Source organism: Pogona vitticeps, chromosome 9 (assembly GCF_051106095.1).
Source record: "Pogona vitticeps strain Pit_001003342236 chromosome 9, PviZW2.1, whole genome shotgun sequence".
Classification (NCBI taxonomy): Eukaryota; Metazoa; Chordata; class Lepidosauria; order Squamata; family Agamidae; genus Pogona; species Pogona vitticeps.
This window is the reverse complement of record NC_135791.1, coordinates 17,178,592-17,184,172: the sequence shown is the minus strand read 5'-3', so window position 1 is coordinate 17,184,172 and position 5,581 is coordinate 17,178,592.

Below are 5,581 nucleotides of genomic sequence, written 5' to 3'. Positions count from 1 at the left end.
TCTTGTGTGTGTCTGTGTGTGTACATGCTGCTTTTCTTTTAAAGTATGGAAATTAACCTGATTTGTTCATCACCTTGTTACAACTAGGTTGAGAAGGGTGACTCATGAGGGAACAGATTCCAGAGTAGTGAGAATGGGTTCTTGGCTGGCTGCGATGGCTATTGGAGTCCAGCACATGTGGAGTGGCAGGTTCTGGAAGCCTCAGTAAGCATGTTAGGTTTTTAGTGCTGAAATTTGGCAAATCGTAAGGAAGCAAGCAAAATGCTTACTTCAGATGGGGTTTCCCCAGTTTAGTGTCAGGCATTGTCACCAAACATTTGTGGCAATTTGTGGAGCTTGAACGAAAGGTCACAGGAACATCACAAGACCAAATGTGACCTCTGCGTTTCCCAGCTCTGGATGAGGATGTGGGCAGCAGAGATTCAGATCATTTCAATTCAGGTCTGAAACAGTCCCTACAACTCAGCTCACCCACATCTGAGAGTTAGCATGTGAGGCTACAAACGACAGAAGAAAACCATCTATGCTACCCAGAATGCTTTAAAGCAGTGGCTCCCAACCTCGGGTAACCCAGGTGTTCTTGGACTGCAACTCCCAGAGCCCCCAACCAGCATAGTTGGTGGTAAACATTTCTGAGAATTGCAGTCCAAGAACACCTGGGTCACCCAAGGTTGGGAATTCGTGCTTTAGAGGAAAGGCAAGATAAAAATGGCATCACAGATGAACAAAGGAGATCTATCTGTTCACAGAGTGATGTACGTATTTACGTTCTGTTGTGACAGAGCAGGAGATGGTACTCAGTATACAAGCTGCTTTCATCAAGAGCACTGTAAAAAAAATTTCCACACACCCCTTTCCTCTCCTGCCTTCTCAGGTGTCTTGACTGAATTCCTGGTAACACTGTGTAGTGGGCTGCAGTGGTACGGTTTGGTTGTAAGCCTAGCAGGTTTTTCCAGTCAGGGAGTATTTATAGCTTCCCAGTGACATGTAGCCTAAGTGCCTTGATGATCCCCTTGAGCTAAACCAGGACCTGGCACTGGGTTTTGTTTTTGAAAAGCAAACTTGACTAGAAAGGATGCAATGGGGATTGTTCAAAGAGCGCATCTGTCCCTTTTCTTGCTGAGGATTTCAGTATTTTTCTCACCTTCCAGTTGATGGAAGACTTGATGCAGTATGATCTGTGCCTTTCCCACATCTGTGCATTTTTTTAAAAAAAATCTTCCTGAGAGGGTCGTTTTTGTCCAGGATTCATTCTGGAGGGTGTTTAGTATTAAAGTGCTTCCTATGGAGACTTCCTTTCTGTATCAGAGCGTCTGGATGGGAAGTTTTTAATTACCATACTATTTGATCAATTTTTCAAAAGAAAGAGTGGTTCCAGCAGGGAAATGGATATCTTGCAAGGATTTCCTGAAGAAAAGCAATTTCCAGGGAATGGCTCTTTACAATTCAGTTTGGGCCCTAATCCTGGTAAGCTCCCCAGAAAATAATTGTTGTTGTTTAGTCTTTAAGTCGTGTCCGACTCTTCGTGACCCCATGGACCAGAGCATGTCAGGTCCTCCTGTCTTCCACTGCCTCCCGGAGGTCTGTCAATTTCATGTTGGTTGCTTCACAGACACTGTCCAGTGATCTCATCCTCTGCCGTCCCCTTCTCCTCCTGCCTTCACACTTTCACAACATCAGGGGCTATTCCAGGGAGTCCTCTTCTCATGAGATGGCCAAAGTATTGGAGCCTCAGCTTCAGGATCTGTCCTTCCAGTGAGCACTCAGGGTTGATTTACTTCAGAATGGATAGGTTTGTTCTCTTTGCAGTTCAGGAGACTCTCAAGAGTCTCTTCCAGCACCACAATTCAAAAGCATCAATTCTTCAGCAGTTGGCTTTCCTTATGGTCCAGCTCTCACTTCTATACATTGCTACTGGAAAAATCATAGCTTTGACTATGCGGACCTTTGTTGGCAAGGTGATGCCTCTGCTTTTTCAGATGCTGTCTACGTTTGTCATCACTTTCCTCCCAAGAAGCAGGCATCTTTTAATTTTGTGGCTGCTGTCACCATCTGCAGTGATCATGGAACGCAAGAAAGTAAAATCTGTCACTCCCTCCATGTCTTCCCCTTCTATTTGCCAGGAGGTGGCCATGATCTTAATTTTTTTGATGTTGAGCTTCAGATTTTTTTTTTTTGCACTCTCCTCTTTCACCCTCATTAAGAGGTTCTTTAATTCCTCCCATTTTCTGCCATCAGAGTGAGATGGGGACCTTGGTTCCTATCCCTATCCCAGTAGATCGGACTGAAATTGCCAATTTTTTCATTTTTTAAAAAAAAATCTGTCCTTTTAAGGTCAATGGCAGGGTACAAATATTTGAAATAAATAAACAAGCAGTTGCAGGTGTTTCTGGAAAAATCCGATATTTCTCGTTATTTACTGGGCTTGGGTCAAGACTGCAGTCAAGACTCTGCTCACAACTTGAGTTTGATCCCAACGGGCTCAAGTAGCCATCTGAAGGTTGATTGAGCTTTCCATCGTTCTGAGGTTGGTAAATTGAGTACACAGCTCGGGGGTGGGGTGGGGGTGAAATGTGTAGCCTGGATAATTAAATTGTAAACCACTCAGAGAAAGGTTTAAGTGCTACTGGGCGACATACAAGCAGCACGCTTCGCTTCGCTTCTATGATCATATGATTCCACTGGATTGCCACCTAACAATTTGAGTCTCAGACGAGAACTGCTGTGACCTAGGGTCGGGTTTCCATTTACCCAGGATGCTCACTAACCTATCATTCTTTCTGAACCTAAATCTCCCTCACCGGGTTGTTGTGAAAAGATAAAGGGGAGGGGGAGAGCCATGTCTAATGCTCACACAGGAAGCTGTCAATCCCTGAGGGCGAAGAAAGAAACAACGTGATGCATAGGTGGTGTGTGAAATTGGTCCTGTAGGTGGAGAAAATGGATGTCTAAAAAATGGGCACAGGAGTAAGGTTTGACCATTGACGAGACAACATGCCAAACGAGGCCTGAGCAGTTAATGTCAGCATCACCGTGCAGTGTTAAGCAACTCCTGAGAGGCTGGCAAGTGGAGAGTAGGCGCTAGACACTGGAGGGCAAAGCCTTGCTGGTTTTGCCCCCCAAACTGCCCTGTGACACCCCCGCCAACCTAGCCTGCTGCCCCTTAGATGCTGCAAAGGATTCTATCCTTTGAGCTGGTGCTCAAGGAAGATTCAACTTGAACGTCACCTGGCTTGGGTTCAAGGAATCAGACTAACTTCAGACAAGCTTGCCAGACATGGGTTTAGTGGGCTGTCAGGGACACCCGTCTTCATGAAAGGGCAAAGTCAGCAGCGCCAGAGGGTGGGATTCTGCGGGGACAGTCGCTTGGGAAGCCGCCAAGTTTCATTAGTCTCAGAGAGTCCCATGTGGACCACAGGCTCGCCCACAGGTGTCAAGAGGCCCCATCATAGCAAACAGGTGGTTAAAGCAGAACATGGGAACAGGAGAAGGGAGATATTAAGTGATACCGTTAACTTTTTAAAATGTAACTGCACTGATGAAAGGGCTAAAATACTATAAAAAGCACACTCTATATAGAAGTAGCCAGTAGACTTTACAGGATCTAAGCAGCATGAAAAATCCATCCCCACTGACTTAGAAAACTGTCCCAAAGAGGGAGCATCTGGCTATTTCTACAGAAATAACAGATGCTCACCATAAAGAGCATGAAGGAGCATATGGCGAATGTAAAAACCACCCACGACTGTGGGCACACGGAGGTGGCAAATCACGGAAGCGGCCCATAAAAAAAGCAGAAGGCTGTGAATGGCACGACTTTTTCCTCTCATAAATGGCGGCCATTAGGCCTATTGTTTTCTGCCGTTACAGATGGGAATTAGGTCTTTAGCCGGGGAACCCACCGCTTAGCATGGCTGCGCCATACAGCGACAGTTTCAGGGAGCTGGCATGCTTTTCCATGTCTCCAATCAGAGAGAGAGACAAATCGTAGTTAGGGTGAACTGCTTTGGTGTAGAGTTTGATTTTTTTCCCCCCCTTTCAAGCATGGCACCCACCTCTGTCCATTCCCTAACTGGCTCCCAGCAATGGTGTTTCCATGTATGTTGTGCATATTAGCAGCCCTACATTTTGGATCTGCGGGTGCTGTGCTGTATAAGGCCCTATCCTCAGGCTCAGATTTTGGCCCTGAAATCTCAGTAAAGGGGAGCCTGTTAATCTGGAAACCCTATAGATGAAGTTCTGGGCCAGCAAAATTAAATTAATGATGATGATTGCTACCTAACCCCCAAGCTCTAGGCTTAACTATGTGAAAGGAAAACTCCAGCAAAATGTTGGTGAAGCTAGATACAATCCACGAGGCCTATGTGGTGTGGTGGATGGAACTGGGAGACCTGGGTTCAAATCCCGGCTCAGCTATGGAAACTCACTGGGGGCGGAACTGCTAAAGCCTCTCCTTAAATATCTCACATACCTCGAAAACCCAATTAGGGATACGAATGGCTGACACATAAAACAGTATCAACAGCATGGGGCCTATGATGCAAGCATGTGGGCAGTATCATATATGTAGTCACTCATTGGCACTGGACTCAGTTTCATCAGGGTCATCACACTTTTAAAAAAATTAATCAGTTGCAATAACAGTCAGAACCCCAAATAATTAGTTGCAATCTAGTTATGATTTTAAAAAAACCTTGTTTCCTTTCCCTAACAAAGTGATATCTTTATTAGGCCAAATTTGTACGCAAGCTTTTTGGGTTACCACCCCTTCCTTGTGTGTGCTGGAGGGGGGTTAAGAAGGATGAAGAAAAGAAGCACCCCCAAAACAAACTAGATCTTAACCTTTACGTCACCCCCTGATTTCCCAGAAGCGGGCAAAAGGCAGCCCTTCTGAGGCTACTGGACTACTATTCCCAGAATTCTTCACCATCGACTATGATGAGTGAGTAACACCTCACATTTGAAACATCCTAATTTGGCCCATCTCTGCTACAGAGTAACAAAATGTTCATTTCTGAAAACTTTGTAAAAATCTGGGTGGCATAAACTGCTGGCATGGTATAAGAAACACTGTCCTTTCATTCCCCGTGCTATCATCTCAATACACATAACAGAAAGCAGTACAAAGAAGCAGCAATAGCCAGCACTCAGACGATGTTCTATCCCTCCTCCATTTTCACCTGTGACTACATTGACAACAAAGTGGGAAGTGCTATGGGATTGGTATGGTCTGATTTGCATTTTTTCATTCACATGTAAATGAAATGCAAATCAGCAGACAATGTCCCTCCTTCATCATTTCCCCCTCTGCCACTGTGGCTTCTAAACAGAAAGAGAAATACAGAATGAGAAGCTGGAATTGGTTAAACAAACTTGTTCACAGCTTAAGACAGGTTTTTTTGTAGCTGCACCTCCTGCAGGGCTAGAAGAAGGCTACATTAACAAGCTGCAAATAAAGTTGTTTAGCCCATTTCTTCCTCCCTATGTGGTCAGTTACCATGAACAGATCCAGAGAAACCCAGATTCCCTGGTGTGACTTCATCACGAGTGAACTAGCATTTATCTCACTGTGTAGTTGCAC